Here is a 26862-nt window from a genome sequence, read left to right on the forward strand (position 1 = left end):
AAGTTTTAGACTTTACATAATCATGGGAGCTTATTAAAAGGTCTACGAGAAGCAGATGCTTTGCATCTGATATTGGGGCTGCAGTGATCATGATCGTCGGCTAGCAGAGCGGCAGTGGGAAAGAAAAGCCAGATGCAAAGTGGAGCAGGGACAATCTGGGACCTGCAAGACAACCTGGAACATATAAAGACAAAATGAAACCAGTGTTGGACTCCTATCTCCTCCAACTGCAGAGAACTGTAGAAGGGGCTGGCTCTTCTCCCTGCAGAGCTGTTCAGGGACTGGGGACAGAGGCTGAAGGAGAGGCCCCGGTGGGAGGTGTGGACCTGTGGCTTGGCTGCTCCCTGACCACTGAGGTGAGCTGGGAGATAGCGCTCAGCCACTGTTGCGCCACAGCGCTCTTTCAAATGGAATAATGCTAATGCCCCATTCTGCCTCCAAATATCACAGAAGTTTCCCTTGTAACCAACTATACTGAAGAAGTATTTAGGGAAGGGAATTCTGGGAATGGATTTCCATCACAGCTAAGCAGACACTTAGTACAAAACCATCCAGAAACTAGCCAATAGGGAAATGTCTAAGGTTAGAAAGTCCTTTGTTTTTGAGCTCTGCAGGTATCCTTTCCATTAAAGGACTTAGTCGGTGCATAAATTATATTTAAGACATTTTCTTCTATAGACTTACAGAATTTTTTTCTCTTATAAAACTATAAGTTGTTGGTTTACTTCCATTCAAAAACTAAAGTTGCAGAAAGAGTAATATATAAAAACAGGTTCCAAGATTCAGGTCATTTAAGCCACTGAGCTCATCTCTTCAAAATATAGATCATCTTGTGTTATAAAAGTTGATGAGATTAACTCTGCTCATGACTGCATGATGCAAGGGTGAACATCTTTCTGCCAGAATAGATTTCAAACTCCATGTTTAGATTTCTGAAGGTGCTACCTAAAGTTAATATGATATAATGTTAAAAAAAAAATAGAAGCTGGTTAGAAGGAAGCTGCTTTCCCAATGTTTTGTATTTGTTTTGTTTTGAGACTCCTGCATGTAAGGATGTATGCACTGGTGCCACATGAAGTGGTGAGCTTACCAATGGTGGAGCTATTCAGCCAGATTCTGTGGTCAGGATTCTGGCAATGACTGGGAGGCTGGCCTGTGGCACTTCAAAGACGCATTCATTTTTGAGATTGAGTCTTTATCAGTGACTCTCGACCTCTCTTTTTTTTTTTTTTTTTTGCCCCAACTCACTTGATAAATGATGTTTAAAGATGGTTTCCCTTGTAATTCCATTTTCCCTCTCACCTAAAAGGCACATTGAAGTACAAGTAAGTGACAAAAGACAAAACAAAAACCCATTTTTAAAAAAATGGGCAGAGGATCTGAATAGACATTTTTCCAAAGAAGACATACAGATGACTAACAGGTGCTCATCGTGACTAATCATTAGGGAAATACAAATCACAATGAGATCACCTCACACCTGTTAGAATGGCTATTATCAAAAAAGACAAGGAATAACAAACATTGGAAAGGATGAAGAGAAAAGGAAACCCTTGTGCAGCATTGATGAGAATGTAAACTGGTGCAGCCCCTGTGGAAAACAGTATGGAGTTTCCTTAAAACTTTAAATTAAAAATAGAAACTATATGATCCAGAAATTGCTCTTCTGAGTATTTATCTGAAGTAAACGAAAACACTTGAAAAGATATTTGCAGTGCCATGTTCATTACAGCATTATTTGCAGTAGACAAGGTAAGAGATTTACGTGCCATTGATGGATGAATGGATAAAGAAAATGTGATTACACACACACACACACACACACACACACACACGTGCATATGCACACAGTGGAATATTATTCAGCCATTAAAAAGAAATCTCATTTGCAGCAACATAGATTGACCTTGAGGGCATTATGTTAAGTGAAATAAGTCTGACAAAGACAAATACTATATACGTGGAATAAACAAAAGAGGTACCTGGATGGCTCAGTCAGTTAAGCGTCCAACTCTTCACTTCGGCCCAGGTCATAATCTCACAGTTCATTAGTTCTAGCCCTGCACTGGGTTCTGTGCTAACAGTGTGGAGCTTGCTTGGGATTCTCTCTCTCTCTCTCTCTCTCTCAAACTAAATAAATAAACTTAAAAAAAAATAAAAAAACAAAAGAACAACAACAACAATGAGTGCTTCTAGATACAGAGAACGGTCTGTGTTGCCAGTGGTGGGGGTGAAATAGGTGAAATAAATAGGCTCCAGGGGTGTAATGTACAGCATGGTGACTACAGTGAATAATACTGTGTTGAATCTTAAAAGTTCTCATCACAAGAAAAAAATTGTAACAGTATAGTAATGGATGTTAACTAGACACTGTTGTGATCATTCCACATTGTATACAAATATCAAATCATGTTGTGCATCTGAAACAACTGTAATGATATATGTCAATTATAGCTCATTTTTTAAAAAAATGCAAGTAAGTGATATAATTTGTAAAATAAACAAGTCATAATCTTTTACTTAAGTACTAATAAGAAAAATTTTTCTTTTCATTTTGGCACAAGAAATCTGTTACTCAAATATTTCACCATCCTAACCATATTTTCTAATTTACCCTGTGATAAAGCAAGAAAACAGAAATGTGTAATTTAGACAAATATCACCTAAAACAAATGAAAGTGGAACTATCCGATATCTGTGAAAAGGGAGGAAAGTGCACAGTTTTATTAAAATTCCTATGGTATAAAACAATTGATAAAATTGGGCAAACAAAATTATGTTTTGGATACGTTAGTTGTGTCATTATATGTTGATCTAATCTGATCATATAGGAGCCTTTATTTAAGTAGCACGTGTTATTTCCTGTTGTTGCAAATCCCCCACTTCGGGTGGGTTGGCAGCACGTCATATATACGAAGATGGCTAAGACCTGTCCCTTATCCACAAAGGAATCCGTAATCTAGTGGGAGGGACAATACAAAGATCCAAGTGAACTGGGAGGAGGAAGTATTGAATGTGGCCTTAGTGTGGAAGTGGAAATATTATGGTTCTGAAAAGATAAAATCTTAAAATCCTACCTCACGCTATAGATCTAGAAGGACAATTTAAAAAAAAAAATGCCTTGAGAAAACCAAGCATTGGCAAAGATGTGAACCAACTTGACCTCTGACTCATTCTATGGAAAACATTTTGGCAGTTTCTTATAAAATTAAACATTCACTTACCACGTGACCTAGCAGTCCTATTTACCTAAGTGATACGAAAACTGATGGTAACTCAAAAACATGTTTTGTAGTGACTTTATTCATAATCACCAAGACCAGAAAGCAACCAAAATACCCCTCAGTTAGGGAATGGATAGACAAACAGTGGCACACTTGTGCGATGGAGTACTACTCAGCAATAAAAAGCAACAAGCTATTGATACACATAACAACACAGATGAACTGCAAGTATGTGGTGCTCGTTAAAGAAAACAGACTTAAACAACTATGTACTTTTATATTTATAGGACATTCTGGAAAAGGCAAAACCACAGGAGTAGAGAACAGATGAATGCTTAAGAGTGGAGGAGGGTTTGACTACAGAGGAATAGTCAAAGGGTCTGTCTCTAGGGGGCGTGATGTATCTTGATTGTGGTGGTGGTCACACAACCATGCATTTGTAAAATTCCTAGAACTGCACACCAAAAGAGTAAATATAACTGTGCATGATTATTTTTAATTCTTACAAAACAAATTCAGCCTAGAATCATGGTCCAGCGTTTAGCAACCTCCTGGATCCGGAGTTGGAAAAACAGACCATATGGGGAAGATGCTAATCCTATTTCCTGCTTATTGACACAGAAAAATGTGCAGACTGAACAGATCTGCGTTCTGATGACCAGAAATCTTGGGTTAGTTTCGGTCTCAAAACTCTCTTTAAATGGATGAAGGCCCCAATCCATGGGGCCCTGGATATCAGCTGACAATTGTGTTGCCCGAAATAATGTTATGTTAACCATCTGGTGGGGGTGTGCGAGAGCAGTGTGAGCTTGCTGTCCTCTCCTGACTCTGTGTGAATGGAGCGTGCTGCTCTCTCTCCCCGATCTCATATTCACAGACTCTGAGAGACATTGTTTATTCCATTCCATTATCATTTATTGAGGTCTTCTCTGTGAGGGCTGTACTACGTGCTATGAGGACTAAATATCGATCTACTTAAAGTCTCCATCAAAAATAAAGCTTACAACCTAGGGTGAGAGATAAGACTCAATAACTGTAATTCAATCAGATTTTGAAAAATCCTGCAATAGGTTTTCTCAATGAGCGATGGCTGTTGGGAGAAGTCATTACTTCCTGCCACAGGTATCAGGAAAGACATTTCGCAAAGAGCGTGACATGTGTCCGTCCCCGAGAAATGGATCCTTTCTCTCTTTTTCACCAGCTGCCCCCCATGTCTAGCACAGACCCTGATACACTGTTGTTGATACATCAATGTTTTGGAATTTATGAATGAAAGAAAGAACAGACAGCATTTTCAAAGGCAGAGAACCTGTTCCAAAAGGCCATGGCCTGAGCAGAGGAATGCAGGCAAATGCTTCAAGCATGTAGGAGACCTTGAGAGTGGTTCCAGTTGGCTGGACAATACGGGGTTTGTGGGAAGCAGTATTCCAAGACTGTGTGGAAATCAAACCGGAGGATGTCTATGGCACCAGGTTAAGTAATGTGAACATTTTTCAGTAGAGGAAGGCACTGAAGGAATTTGAGTGAGCCCTAGGTGATCAGATCTGTGTTTTAAAATGAGGTCATCTGTCAGTGATTATGAGACAGTGACTATTAGTGATTATATAAACTCTGTTGGAGCCAAGTAGAGAGACAGTGCCTAAGGCACCCGGATCAGCTCAAGCAGGGCCTGGAGACGCAGTCTTCGCAACATTCCCCCTTGGAAAACAGGAGTCAGAAACCCTGGGATCAAGTCCTAACTCTGCTTCAAAACTGTGGGATGAATCACAGAAGTTTCTGTATATTTTTAAAAGCTGTAGAATGTGAGAGGTGTGTTATTTGAGTCCCAGTTATTGGAAAGAAGGTTGCAAATATTTCTGGCAGAGATGTGACAAGAATTGTGACTCCATAAACATAGGAGGTGTGGGAGTCGGAGCTGTCCAAATGACTCCAGGATTTTAAGCCAGACCTGACCGGGAGAACATCGGTGCCATTAAAAGAAACAGAGATGTGGGAAGGAAACGTTCATATTGACATAATGATGTCGAATCCTGGGTTGAGTGTTGTTTGGGATACCAGCATGACATACACATCAGATATCTGGTCTGCAGGTATTAAAATGGAGGAGGATGGGGACATGGGGAGAGGCTGATGCCAGGAATTTCAGCTATTAGATCAGCACCATTAGATATCCCAAGTGTGAAAGAGATTTCCAAGGACAGGAAAGAAGAAGACAGAAGAGGAAAATTCCTGATGGAACCCAGATTTGGGGGTTATAAGCGGAATAAGTTTGACCTAAGACGACAAAGAAACCATCCAAAAGTAGAACGGAAAGTCTCAGAGGAGAGCATCAGGGAGAGGGGATCAGTGGTGAAAACAAAGCTGGAGTTCAAGGGGGATGAGGAATAAAATTGAGTTTCCTCATTTTAAAATTGAGAAAATGATACCTTCCTTACTGGTGTGTTGTGGAGAAGTAAGTAATAGATAATACTTAGTCTAATATCGTATAAATAGTAGGCTTAAAAATTGGAGCAATTATTAGCATTGTTTTTGAAATTAATATTCATTTTCAAAATCTTTTAGAATTGTTTAAAATGTAACCCAACTTTGTGGGTTTTGTATGTGTGTGATACTGCCTTTCTAAAAGATAAATCATAGGCTCAATTTGCTGCATAATAACATCTCCTGACCTTTAAAGGGCAAAAACGTAGCTCTATCCCAGTTTTAGAAGAGCTCCATACTGTCCTGACAAGAGCATATTGTTTTTTCAGTAACTCTCATTAGGGTGCCCTGCATGGAAACACAAAATTCTCCTCTCCAGGCCAATGTTGAATAATAGCAGGTTACACAGAGTAAGGAGAACTTGCTCATCTGCTTCCTCCTGCCCTAAAGTGGAATATATCATTTATATGAAATTAATGCTAACTTTCAGTCTTGAAGGTGGCACTGAAAACTTAGTTGACCCAGAGAATCATTAAGGAAGGGGGGAAAGAGTATTGGTTTGATATGTACACTTTTGCATTATCTTAGAAATAAGTAGTGCCCAAGACAGCATTGTACAATTACGAAATGTATTTGTGTTGTGTTGATTATTTTTTAATTTTTTATCTAAAAGGCTGAGAATTTATGCTTTGATTCATATAAGAACCAGTTTGCTGGTTGTTTTTTTTTTTTTAAGTTTACTTATTTGTTTTGACAGAGACAGAGCAAGCAGCAGGGAGGGACAGAGAGACAGGGAGAATCCCAAGCAGGCTCCACACTGTCAGCACAGAGTCCAATATAGGGCTCAAACTCAGGAATTATGAGATCATGACCTGAGCCAAAAGCTAGAGTTGGACGCCTAACTGACTGAGTCACCCGGGCTTTTTTAAAGGGGAAAAAAACCCTCCCTCCCAGGATCACACCTTGTGTCTCACTTCAAATCAGCCACCTTGAAAATGTATGTAGTTAAGGACACACAGTGAAAAAGCAGAAAAGGCTCAGGGACCACAGCAGGTACTTTGGGGAAACCTCTCCAAAGCAAGGAGGAGGGCTCTGTGGCCATTAAGGACCTATATGGCTCTGAAATTTGATGGCACATTATTCCACATACTCAAATCGTTAATCAAAAGTGTGATCTCCCAAGGAAATTGATAAAACTGTTTTGTTGTCATCAATTGATGTTTTCTGGCCCGACACTGAAACCAGAGCAAACTTTCTTTTATGTTTGCAGCAATTATCAGAATTGTCATGGAATAAGCCTACCAAATCCTTCTTACCATCAGGCTTCATTATGATTTTCCTACAATTCAAAAATACTTCGAAACACACAAACATTTCTTTCTTCTCTTTCATTTCACATTTTAGTTGACGGAATCATGTATTTTTCACTCCTTTCAAGGTATAGAACTTTGAAATAATTTCTGAAATAAAATTCAATTTTTTAACCTGACATTGAAGTCTATTCAAAATAGACTTGGTCCTAGAGCCATGTCTCCTAGCAAGTATCTCTTTTTTATGTTGTTTTTTAAATTTATTTTTGAGAAAGAAAGAGACAGCGCAAACAGGGGAGGGTCAGAGAGAGAGAGGGAGACACAGAATCCCAAGAGAGGCTCCAGGCTCTCAACTAGCTGTCAGCACAGAGCCTAATGCGGGGCTTGAACCCACGAACCATGAGATCATGACCTGAGCCAAAGTCGGACCCTTAACCGACTGAGCCACCCAGGTGCCCCTCCTAATGAGTATCTCAATCCAAACCCCATCTACACCCCTTCCCAGTGCTCCTTCTTCATACATTCTTAAGTTCCAGGCACACTGGACCACGATGCACCACAGTAAGTCTGTGATTTCCTGTCTGTGAATCTTTGCCTGGGCTCTCCTGCTCTGCCCCCAAATGCTCAGCTTTTAAAACCTAACTCAAATTTTACTCCAGACTGGAAAACAGTACCTTGTCCAATTTTCAGTTTGGTTATAGTAACCACAGTGGCCTAACTTCTAATGACATAATAAACCCCAAATTTCCGTGGCTTAAGGAAATAAAAGTATATGTGTATAGTTTTAAAAATTCTTTACTACCTCCAAAAATTATTTTAAGCTCACCCTAGTGGTAATTGAACGTTTGTTCTCGTGTATTCCCGCAGCACTTTCCTCTACATGATTTGTACAAGTTGTTTTTAGGGGGATATCTTCCCTAAAATGTTCAATTTTGAAGCACATCAGCCAGCTTTTATTTATTTTTACATATCTTTGGATAGCCTCCACAAAGCTTAGCACAATGTCCAGTACATGGGAATCCTCAGTAAATGTTTCTTGCATTCAGTTCAGTTTTCCACTGAATTCAGTATTGTATTCTTTAAGAATGTGAGGCTGGAGTAGTAGATTTTAGAAATAATTTGCTTTGGGGCACCTGGATGGTGAGTTGGGTAAGCGTTGGGCTCTTGATGTCAGCTCAGGTCCTGATCTCATGGTTCTGTGGGCTTGAGCCCTGCATCAGGCCCTGATGATGGCACAGAGACTGCTTGGGACTCTATCTCCCTCCTCTCCTTCTCTGTAAAGTTAGCTTTTGGGTTTTTTTAAGTGTGTTTCTTGTATTTAACGTATTTGTTATATGCAATATAATGAGAGAAATCACATAGTTTTCCTGTCAGTACTTGGTGACTTTTCTTCTTTGAGATTTTTGCTTTCTAATCATCCTTAAAGTCAAGAAGCTTCTGGAACTAATGACAAAAAATATGTAAAAAATAAAAAAAATAATGTATAACAAAGAATGTACATAGGGGGTGGAAATAAATTGGAATTGCAATCACAATCACATTTATTAAAGTTATTTATTTTGAGAGAGAAAAAGCACCATTGGGGGAGAGGCAGACAGAAAGGGAGAAAGAGAATCCCAAGCAGGCTCTGCATTGTCAGCACAAAGCCTGACATAGGGCTCAATCCCACAAATCGCGAGATCATGATCTATGCCAAAAGCAAGAGTTGGATGCTAAACCAACGGAGCCAGCCAGGCACTCCTGAATTGGAGTCACATTTGAAAACTGTAAAGAAGAGAGGTGCCTGGGTGGCACCGTTGGTTAAGCATCCAACTGCAGCTCAGGTCATGATCTCATGGTTCATGGGTTTGAGCCCCGTGTCGGGCTCTGTGCTGACAGCTCAGAGCCTGGAGCCTGCTTCAGATTCTGTGTCTCCCTCTCTCTCTGCCCCTCCCCTGCTTGTGCTCTGTCTCTCTCTGTCTCTCAAAAATAAATAAGTGTAAAAAGAAAACCTTACAAATACGAAAAAGAAAGACAAAAGAACTATAGTATTTTTAAAGTAAGCTCTCTGAATATGAGGCAGATTCTCAGATGAAAACAAAGTATATACAGAATATAATAAAGCAACACTGAAAGGTGAATCTGGCTGAAAGGGAAATATCAAAGCTGTTCTGAAGCAGGCCTCAGACAGAGAATAAGAAACCAAAAAGTTGAGTTGAGATTTGGGGGATTATTATTGTTACTCATTGGTTATAATGAGCATCACCCACCTGATACTATCATCTGTACAACTTTAACAAGAATATCAGGAAAAAATCATAGTTTTGTTGAAACAAGTTGGGCTTCTGAATTGAACACATTTATATTTTGCAAATTAGTGCTCCACCTAGCTTCTAGAACTTCCTTTTAACACTCTTGTTAAAACATTCAGAGACTATGACAACTACTCAAGCATTGTGTTCTCTTAATTCTTATGTCTATACACATAAGGCAAACATTCCTTCTATCTGAGAAAAAATAAGTGTAGTTGAGTAACCCCTAGAGAAAGGGAAATGTCTAAAAGTTAAAGGGAAAAATATGTTCCCCAAAATAAAAAGGGAGAGAAGGAGAATATGAGCAACTGATGAAGTCAAGCTAGAAAATGATGAATTTAACTGAAAAACTAGTGTAATATTTCTTTTTCCACCAGAAATAAATTAAACATGTGGGACAGCGCAGTTACAGATTTAGGTAAAGAGTGGACATTCTAACAAGCTGCCTGTCCATAATGATTCCTGCCCAACACCCAGTTCTCTGTTGTTCTTCTTGGATATGCTGATTTACTTCATCTGCCTCTTTCCCATCAGCATCAATTTCAGTTTGTGTACAGGTGAATCTTAAGTACCTTGTTTTATTAATGTCTATAGAGAAAAGAGACAGATTTTTTTTCAAAGTGTGAATTATATGACAGATGACAGAGTAGAGAATTGAGACTTTTGCAATGCAGCCTGAGATTTCCATTTTTTTTCAGAATTAAAATTTCAAGTTATGGGGGCACCTGGGTAGCTCAGTCGGTTAAGCAACTGACTTTGACTCAGTCATGATCTCATAGTTCATGGGTTTGAGCCCCACATCAGGCTCTGTGCTGACAGCTCAGAGCCTGGAACCTGCTTTGGATTCTGTGTCTCCCTCTCTCTGCCCCTCTCCTGCTCACGCTCTCCCTCTCCCTCTCTCTCTCTCTCTCTTTCTCAAAAATAAATAAACATTAAACATTTTTAAATTTAGACAGAGGACCGTGGGGGAGAAGGGGAAAAATAGTGGGGGAGAGGGAGGGAGGCAAACCATGAGAAACTCTTGAATGCCAAGAACAAGCTGAGGACTGATGGAGGTGGGGGGGGAGGGGAGGAGGGTGATGGGCATAGACGAAGGCGCTTGTGGGGATGAGCACTGGGTGTTATATGGAAATCAACCTGACAGTAAACTATTAAAAAATTTTTAAAGAAAACTTTGAAAAAAATAATAAAATAAAATAACATTTCCAGTTATAGACTGTGATCTTTTGGTTATTCCACAATATGGAATGGCTATGGCATGGATGGGATGAGAAGAAGGGTATAGCAGGGGCAGTAGATTTGCAAGGTGGACCTGGTGGTAAGTTTGTATTAGTAGTAAAACCCAAGTAATTCTACTACCCCTATCACCAATGCTACTGCCGCCCACTAGCCAACACTGAGTGCCAAGCTTCCTTCTGAGCACATACAACAACGCTATGAAGTAGATGCTATTTTCATCTCTGTGTTGCAGGTGTTACAAGTGGTAGGCACTGAGGACTTAAGTAACTCCCCCAAGGCCGCACTGCTGGGAAGTGGCAAGCTAGGTGTGAAACCAAACCATCTGATCATAGAAGCACACCTTAACCACCTGTCAGTATAGCCTCTCACACAAAGCAATATATCCAGAGGTATAGGACATAGGAATTCTGAACTGCTGATCATTCACTGATGTATTGTTTTCAGTCTCCTGCCTCTGTGCTGTTTCCTTTGCCTTGGGTGGCCTCCTTTCCTCCACCCTTTCCTTCTCATGGATTACTCTACACCCTTCAGATCTCACGTCAGGAGTCATTTTGCTCAGCAAAGCTTTCCAGAATTCTCAAGGTGGTCTGGGTCCCTTCACTCACTGACTTCTGTTGGGTACTCTGAAAACATCTATTGTTACACTGACCATAGCATCCTGTTACCTTCCTGCCTCATTGTGAAGCCTTGGATGTTCTCTCTGTCTCATCCTTTACATTCGGTCAGTCACAGTGCACAGGTGATTTAACCTCTTCAGTATTTCTAGATTCATCCCTCCCTACTCCTTCCTATGATCACTGCCCTGGTTCTCACAGTACCTCCTGCAGCATAGGCCCTTCTTTCTCTGGCTTCCACACACCTGACCCATCAAGCCCTCAGTGACTGCCCGTGATCTGGGGAAAAGACATACTCGGCCCGGCACAGCCTCACTTGGTTACTGCCCTTAGCCCCATCGCTTGACAGATGGCTGCTTTATGCCATCAGCCTTGCATCTGGAGCTTCGGTGGGGCTCACTTACTTATTGTTCCAACCCCACCCCACCCTCAACCACTCCTCCCAACAGGCTGTCTCTCCCTTCTGCACAGCTGCTCACATGTTGTTGCTCATGTGCACCTGAAATGCCCTTCCCTTCCCACTGGCACACTCCTGCTGGATTTTCAAGGCAGCTTTGCTGTCTCTTACACTCAGAGGCCTTGGGTGGCTCCTCTGTCAGATGCACTAACACTGAGCTCTCATGACTCCTGTACCTCTCTCTTTCAAGGGGCTCACTACCTTGTTTCCAATCAGTCCTTTAGGTTTCTGCCTCCCCGACTGGATAAGAACTTCCTGAAAGGAAGGTGGGGGCGCCTGAATGGCTCAGTCCATTCTCTTGCTACGGGCTCAGGTCATGATCTCCCGGTTTGTGAGTTTGAGCCTGGCATTAGGCTCTGCACTGACGATGGATGCAGAACCTGCTTGGGATTCTTCCTTTCCCTCTGTCTGCCACTCCCCTATCTCTGTTTCTCTCTCAAAAATCAACGTAAAACAAAAAAAGAACTTCCTGAAGGGGAAGACTGGTATATTCCCCATTATATCCTCAGTGCCTGGAACATAGCAACTACTCGATAAATGTTTAATGAGTGAATAAAGGAGTTAACTGTCACATAGATAAATACATATAAATAATATTATCTCCACCTTTCGGGCCTGGCTCCTTACTATGTCTCCTTCCTCCTCACTCCTCATTAAACTTGGAGCTGTTCCCAAAGCCTATCTTATGTATCCCATGATCTGTGCAGTTATTTACACTGTTTCTGATACATTTTTCTTCTCAGTATTGCAGCAGGTCGCAGCTTTCCCAGGAAGCCTTCCCTGATTACACAAGATGGAATGAATCATCCTCCTCTTATGTTACTGTTGAAATCTCTGGCACTGAAATTGCCTTTGTCCTCAGCAGATGCCAACTCCTGAAGGCAGGGATTGAGTCTTGATCATTTTGTGGCTCTCTGGTACCTACCACAGGCCCAGTACCCATCTGTGTTAAAGAATTTGACATAGCCTCAAAGCGTAACATGTTTCGTGGTGCTTCAGGCCCTTTGTTTAGTGCATAACAGTTGAGTGAATAAGAAAAATAATTATTGTGAATGCCCTGTTTTAATCTCATCTCAGAGCCTTCAATTAAGCAAGATCTTCTCCAATCAAAATACTAAAGCCCTCAGCAACTTTTGTTAACTTTAATACCAGGTGGTCTTCTGAGGCCTGAATAGATGTGGCTACTGTTACCACTTATAGAAAAAATGGCCTGTGTTACCATCTGAGGGAAATATAATTGTATGTATGGCAAACAATTAATGAATTCTTAGAAGTAAACAAGTTCAGCTTTTTATATCTTTATTAGGCAGATGTCCACATGTTTGTGAGATCTTTAACATAAACACTGAGTCTGATTTATAATTCCCATAATAATGAAGAGGATACAGGCCACTAAGCTACTTTAGGCCATGAAGAGGTTATTTTTAGTGAATAAAGTGCCAACACTTCTGACAAGTGAGTCTCGGGCTAACATCCTACATGCTTCGGATTGATCCTTCCCTAATGAGCTCCTACAAATCTGTGGAAGCTTACCCAATAAAGAATGAACACCACTGGAGCAAGTGAGTCAGGCCCAATGGTCAGGCATATTGTAAACTTTCTTGACTTCCATTTATTTCATTGTTTATGAAGTCTATTTCTATTACTTAGATATTCATATGATGTATTTTTTATTATGAACTGCTATTCAGAACTTCTAGTAAAAAATGCAAAATGCAAAGCAAATAATTCGTAATTTGGAACAGCATGAACACAATTCTCATCAGCACTAGTGGATAAAATTAGCTTCGGTAATACAAATAGCTTTTCTTTTATTTTAAGGTCGTTTCATTGTCAATGCATTGCACACTCTTGGCCTAATGTGAGATCTTACTTTTCCCCATTTACTTATATCCTCTCTACTTGATTGTAATATTCCATTTGAAGGAAATAAAATCACACACATGCTAACATCCCCTAAATGTTAACTGCACACGCAGGGTCCTGGGGCTGTCAGGTGGGCACTCTCTCAACAATCTTAGAGCTTATCACCTGTAAAGAAAACACAAAGAACAAAAACTCAATGATGACAGCATAACAATGCATTATAATAGAGATACATACAGATGCGATGGGAAAGCAGAAGAAGGGCATCCAAGGCTTGAGGGTGGAGAAGCACCAGGAAAGCTTGCCAGAGAGATGCTAAGCTGAAATAAGGTTAGCAAGGGAAAAAGAGTAAGAAGGGTCTATTAGTTTCCTAGACCCACCATTATAAAATACTTTAAACTGTGTGGCTTAAGAAACAGGAAGTCTGAGACCAAGATGTCAGCAGGGTTGGTTTTTTCCAGTGGCTCCGGGGGAGAAACTTCCACATCTGTCTCCTTGCTTCCGATGGGTTTCAGCAATCCTCAGTATTCCTTGTTTTTAGATGTGCCACTCCAGTCTCCGCTTGTGTCTTCGTAGGACCTTCTCCCCTATGTGTGCACGTGGGTGTGTGTGTGTGTGTGGGGGTGGTCTATGTCCAAATTTCCTACTTCTTATGACACCAGCTATATTGGACTTCGAGTGCATCCTAACTCAGTATGACCTCATTTTCAGATGATTATATCTACAATGACCCTATTTATAGGTCAGATCACATTCACAGGTTCCAGGTGGACCTAAATTTTAGGAGACCGTATTCAACTCGGTACAGAGGGCATTCAAGAAACATGAAGCAGTATGGATGAAGGTGGAGAGACTTTGACATGTTTGGGCAACCACGGAGCCTTCTTAATGGCTAGATTGAAACACTCTGGGCTCCTACCAAGCTATGTGTCTGAAGAGGTAACAGGAGTCTCATCACAGAGAACCTGTGTGCTAAGCTCAGGAATTTGAATTTTCTCATGAAACGTGTGGGTGTCATTGAAGCATTTTAATTCTGGAACCTACATGATCATATTTGCATTTTAGAAAAATCTCTGTGGCAGCAGTGTGGAAAACTGAAGAAGGTACAGATTGAAGGCAAAGAGATGATATAGGAAGTCCTTGAAATAATTCTGGCAAGAAATGGTAAGTGCTTACATTATACCAGCAGTAGGGAAACTAGAGAAGAGGTGGTAGACAGAGAAGATATTAAAAAAAAATTGTCTAGAAGACAAATCTCACTGGTTAGTGAGATGTGAGAAAGGAGAAGGGAGAAGTGGGAGTGGTTTTGAAGTTTCTGACTCAATGAGAAGATGGAGGTAACACTGGCTGAGATAATTAAGAGGGAGAAATGTACTTGGAAGTAAGAGTGAATGAGTTTTGGTACATATCTAATTAGAAGTATCAATAACACTTCTATGAGGAGAGCTGCTCTTTTGGAGATTGGTACAGTTCTGGATGAAGATGCATTTGAGATTGATGAATATATAAATAATAGTGTCCCCCAGGTTGAATGTATGAAGTGAGAAGAGCACAAGTTCTAGGAAATGCCAACATTTAAGAAATGAACTGAGGGAAAAAGAGCCAAAGAGTGGTATTAAGTAGGGATTATATAGAGAAAAGAGGAAAACCAGGTGAGCATATCACAATTAAGAGAGCTTCTAGAAGGACAGAGCACTCAGAATGCCAAATACTGCATGTGGAAAAGTCAAGATAAGAGAAGGTGTTTATTTGTTTTGGCAAAATCTAGTCATTGGTGACTTTAGCAAGGGCAATGTTAGTAGAATGCAGGAATGACAGACGAAAAATCAAGATGATAATTAATTGGGGAGTAACTGTGCAGAAAGGGGGGTGTGGGGACCATACACTGTCTTTTCAAGAAGTTAGACTATGAGGGAAGCACAGCTGTATAAGAATTAGATAGAAATCAATAGCTACATGGGGTTAGGGAAGAGTATGTCAATGATGATAGATATTTCAGTGTGCTGTGCTCTAAGTGGGAAAACATGGACTCTACAGAGTGAGTTTGGAGTGGGGTTACTAGGAGGAAAGGGGTACAGATATGTCTTCCAAATAAAGTTGCCTACTGAGGACATGTTCTTAAAGCAGTTGAGAGGTCTCTCACACAAATGCCACTGTGAACTTTTTGTTAATATGAATTAAAACCTTTCCTTCATGCTTCATGTAGTGGGCATTGTTTTGCAGCCCACTCCTCCCCAACCTCCTTCCTTTTATGACAACACTCCCATTTCTTCTTAGGGAATTGATTTTTCCCCTTTGCATGCAGCCTTACTAGAACTTCAGTTAAGGTGCCCTGCTCTCTCCTGTAGAAAGACTAATTGGGCCGGTCTCTCAGGACTTTGATTCTGGAGACTTAAACTGAGACGGATGTTTGAGGGGTGATTAGAGTTCATTTATCCCTGATTAGGGACACCCTGGTTTCTAACCTTTTCTGAACCTGCCTTTGTAGCCTTCCCTTTGATTATATGACTTCCCCATAATCTTAGATAGGCTATAGTGTCTAAGGCTCTGGAGCCACAGAGCTTGGATTCAGATCCAGGTTTGGCAACATCCTAACTGTGTTATCTGGAACAATTTACTTAATTTCTCTGTGCCTCAGTTTCTATATCTGTAAAGTGCAATAGTGCCTATATATAGGGTTTTCTAGGAATTAATTAGCCCAATGCTTAGAACAGTGCCTAATCAGAGTAAATGCTATAGGTGTTTGTTATAATTATTCCAACAAAATCCTCTTTTCTATAAATCACCCAAGATCATTTGTTGCTATGTGTCACCAAAGAATCCTAATGGATACCACCTTTATTCCAAGTGGGTAACATTTTATTACACCAAACTTGAAAATGTAGATATAATGAATCATTTCATAGGAAGTGGCCATTTACAATAGTTTGAAGAGAGAAGAATTTGAATATATTATGGTTGTGGCAAACGGATGAAAGTTCTCATTTAAGAATCAAATAAAGAACATTAACAAGAGACATTAAAGGCATGTTTGTACAGAATTTTGGAGAACTAAAATATGGGAGAGTTTTTAAAAATTATTTTGAAATGTGATTGCTCCACAATGGCTACTGGTAGAAATGAGGTGGCTATAATGGTTGCTTTCTTTCTAAGTTTTTAATAGAGTGGAAAATGCAGTAACCTGGGAATCATGTTTAGAGACTCATGTCACTTATATCCCCTAGAAGTTAATTTTTCTCATGGAGCCTCAATTTTCTCACTCTGAAAGTACTCACTGCTACCTGATACTGAGTTACACAGCAATATTGCAGCAATAGGTAACTGATAAGGTCGGTTATAGAGCTGTAGGATTAGGTATGATCATCCAGGGGGAAAGGAGGTAGTGAAAAAGGCCAAGGAATAAATCTGCTCAACTCTGGCATTCTGAACCTAGGACAAAGAGCTATCCAAGATGGGCAAGACAGAAAGCCAGAAGAAAACAAATAGGCTGTGGGTCATGGAAGCCAAGAAAGGCATGTATTTCAAAAAGGAAACCAGGCATGTGTTGAACAAGGCTAAGAAGTCAACTAAGATAAAAGCAGAAGGTCTTTTGGATTCATCCACATCAAGGTTACCAATGATGGCAGCATGACACTGGGTGGAATCCAGTGATGAAGGCTGGCCCTTATGAGTTAAATAATGGGTGTCCAGTGACAAGATGATACATTCCTAGGGCCTCAGACACCCAAGGACTGATGAAAGAATGACTAAGATGTCCACGTCAGGTGGCCCCAGAGTTGGTGGACAGGACAGACATGACAATCTCCTTGCAGACAAGTAATCTGAAGGTCAGTATTGTTGACTAACTCTACAAGGTTTTATGATAAAGGGAGCAAAGCTAAGCTGTAGATCTGATGAGGGGAGTAAGAATGGGCAGGCAGCCACGTGGAGTGACATCTGGCTCAGTGCAAGCAAAGCACAAGTGGTTCTGAAGCAAGAAAGAGTTCACTGCTGATTCCTCTAGGGGTGCCTTGAGACCACAATACTCCCATTACATTTAATGGTTCTAGGAGAAATATTCTTTGTTTGAGCTGAGGGCTCCTTCCAAGACGTGTGAGAAGCTTATGTATCAGAATAAATTGTTGAAAGAAAAAAAAGACATTAAAAATTGTTATAATGGGAAATTTTTATATTTAGGTCCATCTAAACAAGCATATTGGACATATAGCCTTATGAGCTGTCACTTCATAAACATATTCTCCCTATCCCCTACCATGGGAATATTAATTATGAGTTCCATCTAGAGCTTCAGGAGCTCATCTTCTAGATTTTCAGTAGACAGAGCACTGCGCAGCCAACACACCCACTCCACAAATGAGGGTAGGAGAAATGAGACTTCGGCCTTTGAACTCCCATCATGGGAGTAATAGGGAAGAGGCTGGAACACTGCACTATGTCAATATGCCTGACAATAATAATCTCTAACTTTTCCCTCATTTCTTTACACTTTGCAGTGTGCTCACATTATCTTTTAATATATTTATGTTTCTTTGCTTTGATCTTTAAAGGCTTTGGGGTGGGTGCAGGGAGGATATGCTTCTCATGCATAACAGATTACTGTGATTTCTGTAAAGGAACATAAGACAGATGTCTAGCTTATTTTCTTTTTTTAAATTTAAATTTAAAATTCCAAGTTAGTTAACATAGAGTGTAGTAACGGTTTCAGGAATAGAATTTAGTGATTCATCACTACATATTGCACCCAGTGCTCATCCCAACAAGTGCCCTCCTTAATGCCCATCACCCATTTAGCCCATCACTCCACCCACCTCCCCTCCAGCAACCCTCAGTTTGTTCTTTGTATGTCAGTCTCTTATGGTTTGCCTTCCTCTTTGTTTTTATCTTATTTTTCCTTCCTTTCCCCTATGTTCATCTGTTGTTTCTTAAATTCCACATATGAATGAAGCCCTATAATATTTGTCTTTCTCTGAATGACATTTCGCTTAGCATAATACACTCTAATTCCATTTATGTTGTTGCAAATGGCAAGATTTCATTCTTTTTGTTCTCCAGGTAATATTCCATTGTATATATATATATACCACATCTTCTTTATCCATTCATCAGTCAATGGACATTTGGGTTCTTTCTATAATTTGGCTATACATATCTATCTTTTTAAAAGAAATTAACTGCCATTTACATTAGCACCCCAAATAAGTGAAATACTTAGGTATGCAAATACCTGGGTATGCAAAATGGTACAGTCACTTTGAAAAACAATTTGGCATATTTTTACCATACAGTCTAGCAGTTGCACTGCTTGGTAAAGGAGTTGAAAATTTGTATCCACACTAAAACCTGCACATGGATGTTTATAGAAGTTTTATTCATAATTACCAAAACTTGGAAGAAAACAAGATGTCTTTCAACAGGTAGATGGATAAATAAATCCTGGTACATCTAGACAAGAGAGCGTTATTCAGTGCTAAGAAGAAATGAAATCCTGTGAAAAGTCAGACGATTTTAAATGCCTGTTACTAAGTGAAGGAAGCCAATTTGAAAAGGACACCTATTGTGTAATTTTGACTATCTGACATTTTGAGAAAAACAAAATAATGGAAAAAGTAAAAAGATCAGTTTTTCCTAGGAGTTGGTGGGGCAGGGGAGAGGTAAAGAGGGGAATGAAGAGGTGGAACACAAAAGCTTTTTAGAGCAGTGAAAATACCCTGTATTTTGATATTTGTATGAAGATACCATAATGATAGATATGTGTCTTCATACATTTGTCCAAACTCATAGAATGTATAACACCAAGAATGAACCCTCATGTAAACTATTTTCATTGGATAATTATGATGTATCAATTTAGGTTCATCACCTGTAACGAATGTACCACTTTGATGGGGAATGTTAATAGTGGGGGAGGCTCTGCATGTGTCAGGCATGGGAAATCTCTGAACCTTCCCCTCATTTTCCCAAGGGTTGAATTAGTCATATTTCTCAATTCAGTTTTTGAGCTCTGCTCTATAAAGAACCCTATTTGTTTGGTTAATTAAATAATAATTAATTTCTCCTTTTCCGTCTACTCACTTCTGTCCCTCTTCTGATGGGCCACCATAGCTAGTGCAATACTAATTAATGAAGGAGGATCTATAATCAAGAAAGATTGCATTAAAATATGAATTAGAATACCCTCAGCAAAAGCTACAATAATAGAATTAAAGTAAATACTCCAAAAGGGTCCTAAAGATCAGAGTATAGACAATTCATAGAATAATTAAGAGTAAAAGTTGTATAAAATACAATTAGACATCATCATACCTGGTGCATAGTAGGTGACCAGTAAATATTTGTGAAACAATGATTGGTGGTTTCAAAATTCATTGTTAGTATCAAAAAATATTCCCTAATATTTTCTATGTGGCTAAGGAACAAGATAGTTCTAAGCGTCAAGACAGGGCACACTATATATCCTGTTCTACTATGTAAGTAAGAATTTTCTGGAATTCAATTCTCTTGAGGCAGGTAAGACTCCCAGAACTTTCCCTTGAAATTGCCTGCCTGGCCCAGGTTAACTGTAGACATTATTCATTATGGAACCAAGAGCTCTACATGAAACTGGCCCACTGTTAAGATCAGCCAGGCAGATTGAGGTTTTGTTTTTCTTTTTTCTTTATGAAATGTATCGGCAAATATTAACCAGTCTGATTAGGATCCCAGATTGCATTACAGTGACGATGTTACAGTTCGTCATTACTGGTGACGTGGACAAGGAGGCAAACAAAGGTCTATTTCATTAAGGAAGGAATAAATAACAACCAAGGAAGGGCTTGCACATGTTTTCTGCAGCTCTTTGCAGAGCTGGTGGGAAATGAGTGGGGAGGAAGGAGGGCTGCATTTTGCTCCTCCTCCAAAAGTGGATGCAATTATTATCATGTTAGCTGGGGCAGAAAACTGCCAGAGCAAATCTGTCCCAACTGTCAGGGAATCTGTTCTGAAGAAAGAAGAGGAAAGTTATCCCTCAGTCTTTTATCTCTGTTTTGCTTACTTTTTTCTACTGATTCCAAGATACTCAAATACAACCAAAGGTCAAAGAATGTGCTAATTCTATCTAGCATTAAGTGGCTGCTGGCTATTAATAATTAATAATAATAATAATAAATAGTAATTATATAATACTAATAATAAGCAGGATGTTATTATTTTATTATGGATTATAGCATCTTTACTAGTATAATGTAGACACCATTGGGAAAAATTTTAAATTAGATATCCAGCTTCTGTTCTATTACTCAAATCAGAGGGCTAACCCTATCTTGTATTCAAGCTCTCTTCTTTGACAAAGGCACTGTTTCACTCTTAGATGAGTTGCCTTCCACTCCCACCTGTATAGTCCCAAGTATAGGTACTCACCATACAATGTACATGCATGCACGAGCACCCATGCACACACAAACACACACATGCACAGTTTGCCTGGTCTCTTACTGAAATGTGGAAGTCACCAGGAAATGGTGCTTGCCAGAAAGGCTACAGCTCCTATAGCCACATCTATAGCTCCCATGCTGTCCATAGCCTTCTGGAGATTTAAATCTCAATTTGTAGTGATTGTTGGATTAATGTTAAAATTGAGATTATCAATTAACTTGAATTTAAGACTTGGGAACAAATTTACTAAATTTGCAGATGAAATAAACTGAGTAAAATTGCCATGTAATGAATGTACCAAATCTTTTTTAAATTGAGTAAATGACCTACCAGAAAGATATCATTCCCTCCCTTTTTCTTGTTTTCAGCATTTCTAAAGCTCTACATGTTAGATTCTGTGCTAGGTACCAGAGGCCCAAGCTAACCACCTGGTTATCTTTTCTATGAATCTCTGAGTTAATCTCCCTGTTTTTTCAATCTGCTCCTCACTATGGATATCAATTTGGTAGGTTTTAATTAGCATTTTTAAATGGAATGGAATTGAATAGAAAATATCAAAAGATAAGTACTGTTTTTAGTAATATTTTATTTTAGTAGACTAAACAGTTGGATATGAATGTGTGTCCTGGGATGTGATGTAATTTTTTGTACACCGGAATGTGTCCAAAAAGCTTTAAATCCACTGGTATAGCTGATATATTTACAGAAAAAAAAAAAGTGATATACTAGATATTCCATTGAAACAAAATTCCCACTCACCACAATTATTTTAAAATAATTAGAAACATGCCATCAGAAAAGTACCAAACAAAAATCAGGGAAAATGAAAGTGTGAGTTGAGTACCCAAGATATAATTGAGAATGTGAAAAGAAAATTTTATTCTTATAAATCTTAAAATAGTAGGTGCTCTCATTATCATGACCACCATACCGGTTCATATCACAAACACCATACACATTAGATGTCTGTGGTGTGGTGCAGTGTGACCCATCTCAGTACCCAACACCAGCAGTTGCCATTTTGTGACTTTTTACTGCCTTCTCTTTTCACTCACTTCCTGCAGTCTTCTATTAAAAACAACCTTAATAGGGGCACCTGGGTGGCTTAGTCGGTTAAGCGTCCGACTTTCGCTTAGGTCATGATCTCGCGGTTCGTGGGTTCGAGCCCCACGTCGGGCTCTGTGCTGACTGCCAGCTCAGAGCCTGGAGCCTGTTTCGGTCTGTGACTCCCTCTCTCTCTGACCCTCCCCTGCTCATACTGTCTCTCTCTCTCTCTCTCTCCTAGAAATAAATAAAACATTTAAAACAAACAAACAAACAAACAAAAAACAACCTTAATAGCTTTCCCACCCAACATTCAGGCCCAGGCTCTCCAAGTCCTTGTTTTCTCCATCATCCTCCCTAACTGCTTAGAGTCCCACTCCCTTACCCTTCTCTATGGTGAATAAATTGACCACCTCCCTTTCTTCACTTCCTTTATACTTCCTGTATACTATCTGTTCTGTTTTGGTAATTTTAAAATGATAATCCATCAACAAATCTGGTGAAATACTTTCTCCCCAAGTGAGAAATAAAGATATTCAAGACGACCAAGAGAATGAATAAATGCTCAAGATTCGCATGCTATTGATTAAATTTATCTGACAATTCTAAAATAATATTTCAAGCAAAAGGGACCTTTATTCCTTTAGTTCCTCAAATATTTGTTTAAAAGCTTAGTGCAGAGGTACCCTACTGGTACCGAAAAATATTCCTGTCTTTCCAGAAGCATTTTTGAGCACCAGCTATGTTTCAAACCACATAGCAAGAGACTGGACTCTTTTGTAGTGCGTAATAATTTCCATGAGAATAACATGGGAATCCCTGTTGCACAATCTATAGTTTTTTCCAATACTTGAGTAGGTTTGAAGAGCTGCATTTTGCCCTGTATAGGAGAATATGTCTCTTAATAATGGGTATCTTAACCTTAATCCAACCAAAATGTCATTCAGGCATAATCACATCTTGTATCCTTCCTGCTCTAGTTAACAATTTCTGTAATAAATTTCATCGTTGAGGGATTAAGCCTTAGAAATGATTCATTCTAAAAAGAGTGAATACAAACTACAGTGGCTTTTGGGAGGAGGGAGGAGAAGACTGGGCAGATAAGGTTGTATTGGGGTGGGGTGGACATTTGAACACAGATCTAGTTCTAGAAAGGTGCCCTGAGAAAGTTTAGTGGCCTACAGTACTGAGGTGATTTGCTCTTTAATAACTGCTTCACACATTCAGCATGCTAACCTGCTGAAAAAATTCATTATTGCTCCGTTGAATTGTTAACCAAATTTGTAGAGGAAATCCAGCAGGACCATTGCATCAGGGAGCAGGAGAGCAGGAACCACCCACCGTGGTCATTTTGAAAAACATAATTTGTGCCAGAGTACTTTCAACAGTATTTCATACTGTTTGAAAAATCGGAAGTTTTTCCCTCAAGGAACCAATGACTAACTTAGGAATGTTTAGAGATCCAGGGTGGGAGAAAGTCCTGCCATCCCACCTGTCATGAACCTTGATAGCTATGTATAACAAGTGTACCTCAAAATCATACGTGCTGCTCCTCCTCCCAACTGATGTTGTTAAATGTTGCTTCATAATCATTCAAGAGCATTTATAAAATTTCACTTTTTTAAAATGTTCATAGCCAGTTGCTCAAGAGAGGTATAAATATTCAACAACAGGTTCTCTGGGAGAAAAACATCCAGATTTGCAGAGTTTGCCTATTTCTGTGGTGTAAATATTCCCACCACCGTGGCCAATTTCAGGCTACCTACATGATGTTCCTGATCACAGAGTAGAGAAGAGATGAACACAACCAGCCGTGTGAGCCAGCTGCAGCACACTCTGGCTGGAAGCCTATGGTTTCCATCATTCACTACTCATGCACCTTACTCATGCTCCAGAATTTTTATTTAAAAGAAAAGTGCAGGACCCACGTAATTGGAAGTGGAGGCTGGATATTAAGTGCACTATTTTTATTGGATTAGATGTTTATTGGGAGTGAGTTGGAGACAGAGAGAGACATGGCAGTGGCAGGAGTAGCTACAGCTCCCCGTCTGCGTCATTGTCCCACCCTCGGCACAGCCATCCATTCAGAATCTAGTCTTGATCAAGTCGTCTTGGCAGCCTCCCCTAACAAACCATTCTGATTTTAAATCTTAGAATCTTCCTTGATTTTTTCCCCCCAGCTTTGCTTCCTACATCGGAGCATCATTCAACACTCCAATACCACTTCAGCCATGGTCTCCATGTCCCTTTGTTTCTTTATGTTCTTTATACTGACAATATCAATGGATTCCTCCATACCTCTTATGTAGCAATAGCCTCATAATTGATCTCCCTACCTGTGGATTCTTCTCTGCTAGTCAGTACAGATTAAAATCTGCTTCCTTTATAAACTTCCTAATTGTTTCACTGCCTTGTTGGAAATCATGTAGTAGCTTCCTGCTTACTGCCTACCCAAAAGCCCAAATTTCTTAACAATGCCATTAAGACTTGCCATTCTCAGCCAATCTAACATCTCAGCTTTTAGTTCCCAATAGCCACTTTTATGTAACTACAAACCAGTATCAGTTGTTTTACAAATAGCATCCAAACTGATAAAGTCAAGCACATCCAGGTGTGTACTAGCTGAGACATACTTTCAATTATACCCCTGCTTATGAGTATACTATGTTTAAACTTCCAGGACAAGCCACCCTTCCCTGAGTGAGTAGTATATTCTCCCCATACCTTCCCCCTTTTCTTTGTGAGTTTCTCTGAATTCCTTCCCCCTATAAAGCTGAAATATTCCTAGTCATTCAAGGTCAAAGCATGTAGCATATACAGATATAAAAAGAAAAAACCAGAAAGAGAAGATAATACTTCTTAAAGCCAGAAGTAGAAAAGAAATGACTGTGGCATTTAAATGGCTTAAACCAGATGCCAGAGACTTACTGGGGCCCAGATAGGATAGGAAAGAATGTCAAGGACCAATGAGAAGCAATGATAAGCAACTCCCAGAAAAGGCATGTTAATGCTCTTGAATCAGAGCCATCATGTGCCTCTAGGTCAGGGTGTTGTTGACCTTCTAAAGCTGCTCTAAAGTAGCAACATATAGGACTACCTCAGCTGGGCAAGCTTAACCCCAGATTTCTTCCTACATACCTAGTGGAGCTTAATCATGTACCTGGGACTCATGCAGAACTGGTTTAGGCGAAGAACTGGTGTAGTATCAGAAAACTGAGAGAGAGCATTGAGATAACACAAGATCTAAAAGGGCAGTTGCAGAGAGAAACACCATTCCCACTTTTTGCACTATAAATATTCTTAGCAAGGGGAAACTCAGAGATTTAACATGGATTATAAAATGGATTATAAAAGCCCTTGGGGCTTTGGGGTTCAATTTGGTAAGAATCTTGTTTCTCCATTCCTAATCTTCGTCATATTTTTTGGCTACATTTTATGCGTTAAAATAAGCCTACACATACAAGGTTTTAAAAATACAAAAGAATAAAGAATACAATTTTAAAAATCACTCATAGTCCCACCATATATCGAATTTATATATTTTAGTACATTTCCTTCTAATGTTTTTCTACGTATATGTTTTCTACATATTATATTAGATGTATATTTCTTGCAGTCTATGGCATCATAATTTGTTGAATCAATTGATCAAAAATTAGAGTAAAATCAAGGAATTATCAACATGATACATATATTCCTAAGATTTTTTTCTTCCAACTGAAAACATTTGAATTTGCATAGTTCACTAGCCTTTTGATACAGGGCAGATGTTTTCTTTGAGAATGGAACCCCTGGTTGGAGTTTTGCATCCTCTTTCTTACATAAATTCTTAATGGACCCTCAATATTTTCCTACTTCAGTTTTGTTACAGTGAAGCAAAGCATCCCTAATCATGAATAAGGATGTTAAGTGTTCATAATTATTTTCCTCTTTGACAGCTGTCTCACACACTCCTCATTCAATAGCTACATTTTTTAGGGACTTACTTTTGTCAGGTCTTATCAAAGCATTCAACTTTATTGCAAAGAAACAAAAACACATTTGCACTCCAGTTTCATCTTTTTTTATGTAAGACAGTTAAATTATGCAGTGACAAAGACAAAGACAACTGGTGTGAACAAGTTCAGAAGGAGCCACTGATTCCTGGTTTTCATACCGCGTGAGTAATAGGAGCAGAACCGGCGGGCTCACCAGCTGCCAAGGTCCCATGAGTCATGTGTTCCATCAGTAAATCTTACACTGGGAGTGGAAAGCTCATCAGCTAGGTGGAGGTTATGTAGAGAGCTTACAGCCCTACAATGATGTCCATTGGTCATAAACCCGTACCAGTTATTTTGTTTGCTTTCTTAGGCTCAGTTCCTGGCAGTAGAATTATTGGTTCAAAGGCTATAGATATTTGCAGTGATCTTCATCAATTTGTGCCCCTATAACATCACTGAGAATGCCATTCTCACCCCACCCTTGCAAACATTGAACATTATTTTTAATCTCTGCGACCGAAATTAGCAAATACGGTGTTTTATTAATTTACCTGAAGATGGCTTTATATAATTGGTGGTTCTCAACTCTGTAGACTTGTCAGCTTCGCTGAGGAAACTTATGAAAAATTTTCATATCTTATAATTTTAGCTGCAAAGTATATAAAATGGTTACAATAGAAGTAATGAAAAGCAGCATATCAATTTATGTTCATGTTTTATAATTTATTATAAAATATTGGCTTATACCAACTAAAAACAAGTGAGAGTGGGGAGAAGAGAAGACAAAAGAGGAAGGAAGGAAGATAGGTTCAACAATAGTATAGTAAATCAATGTAATGGAGGAGCACCAGGGTGGCTCAGTCAGTTAGGCACCCAATTTCAGCACAGGTCTTGATCTTATGTTATGGTTCGTGGGTTCAAGCCCTGCATCGGGCTCTGTGCTGACAGCTCAGAGCCTGGAGCCTGTGTCTCCCTCTCTGCCCCTCCCCAGCTCATGCTCTGTCTC

At 39.5% G+C, this 26862-nt stretch overlaps 1 protein-coding gene across 4 annotated transcripts in view; it reads left to right on the forward strand.

The window, feature by feature from the left end:
- GPRIN3 (GPRIN family member 3) overlaps positions 1 to 26862 on the forward strand; it is a 64786-nt gene that overhangs the window by 14443 nt on the left and 23481 nt on the right. The window contains exon 2 of one of the 4 annotated variants that reach the window (XM_039245378.1): positions 14488 to 14586. The exons of 2 other annotated variants lie outside the window; for them this stretch is intronic. The gene's annotated coding sequence lies outside the window, so the exon portion shown is untranslated. Of the gene's footprint in view, positions 1 to 14487; positions 14587 to 17224; positions 17250 to 26862 lie in introns of those variants that run through there. One more of the 4 variants, XM_039245380.1, reaches the window with a different exon arrangement.

The sequence above is a fragment of the Hyaena hyaena genome, unplaced genomic scaffold (assembly GCF_003009895.1).
Source record: "Hyaena hyaena isolate Hyena2069 unplaced genomic scaffold, ASM300989v1 scaffold_255, whole genome shotgun sequence".
Taxonomy (NCBI): Eukaryota; Metazoa; Chordata; class Mammalia; order Carnivora; family Hyaenidae; genus Hyaena; species Hyaena hyaena.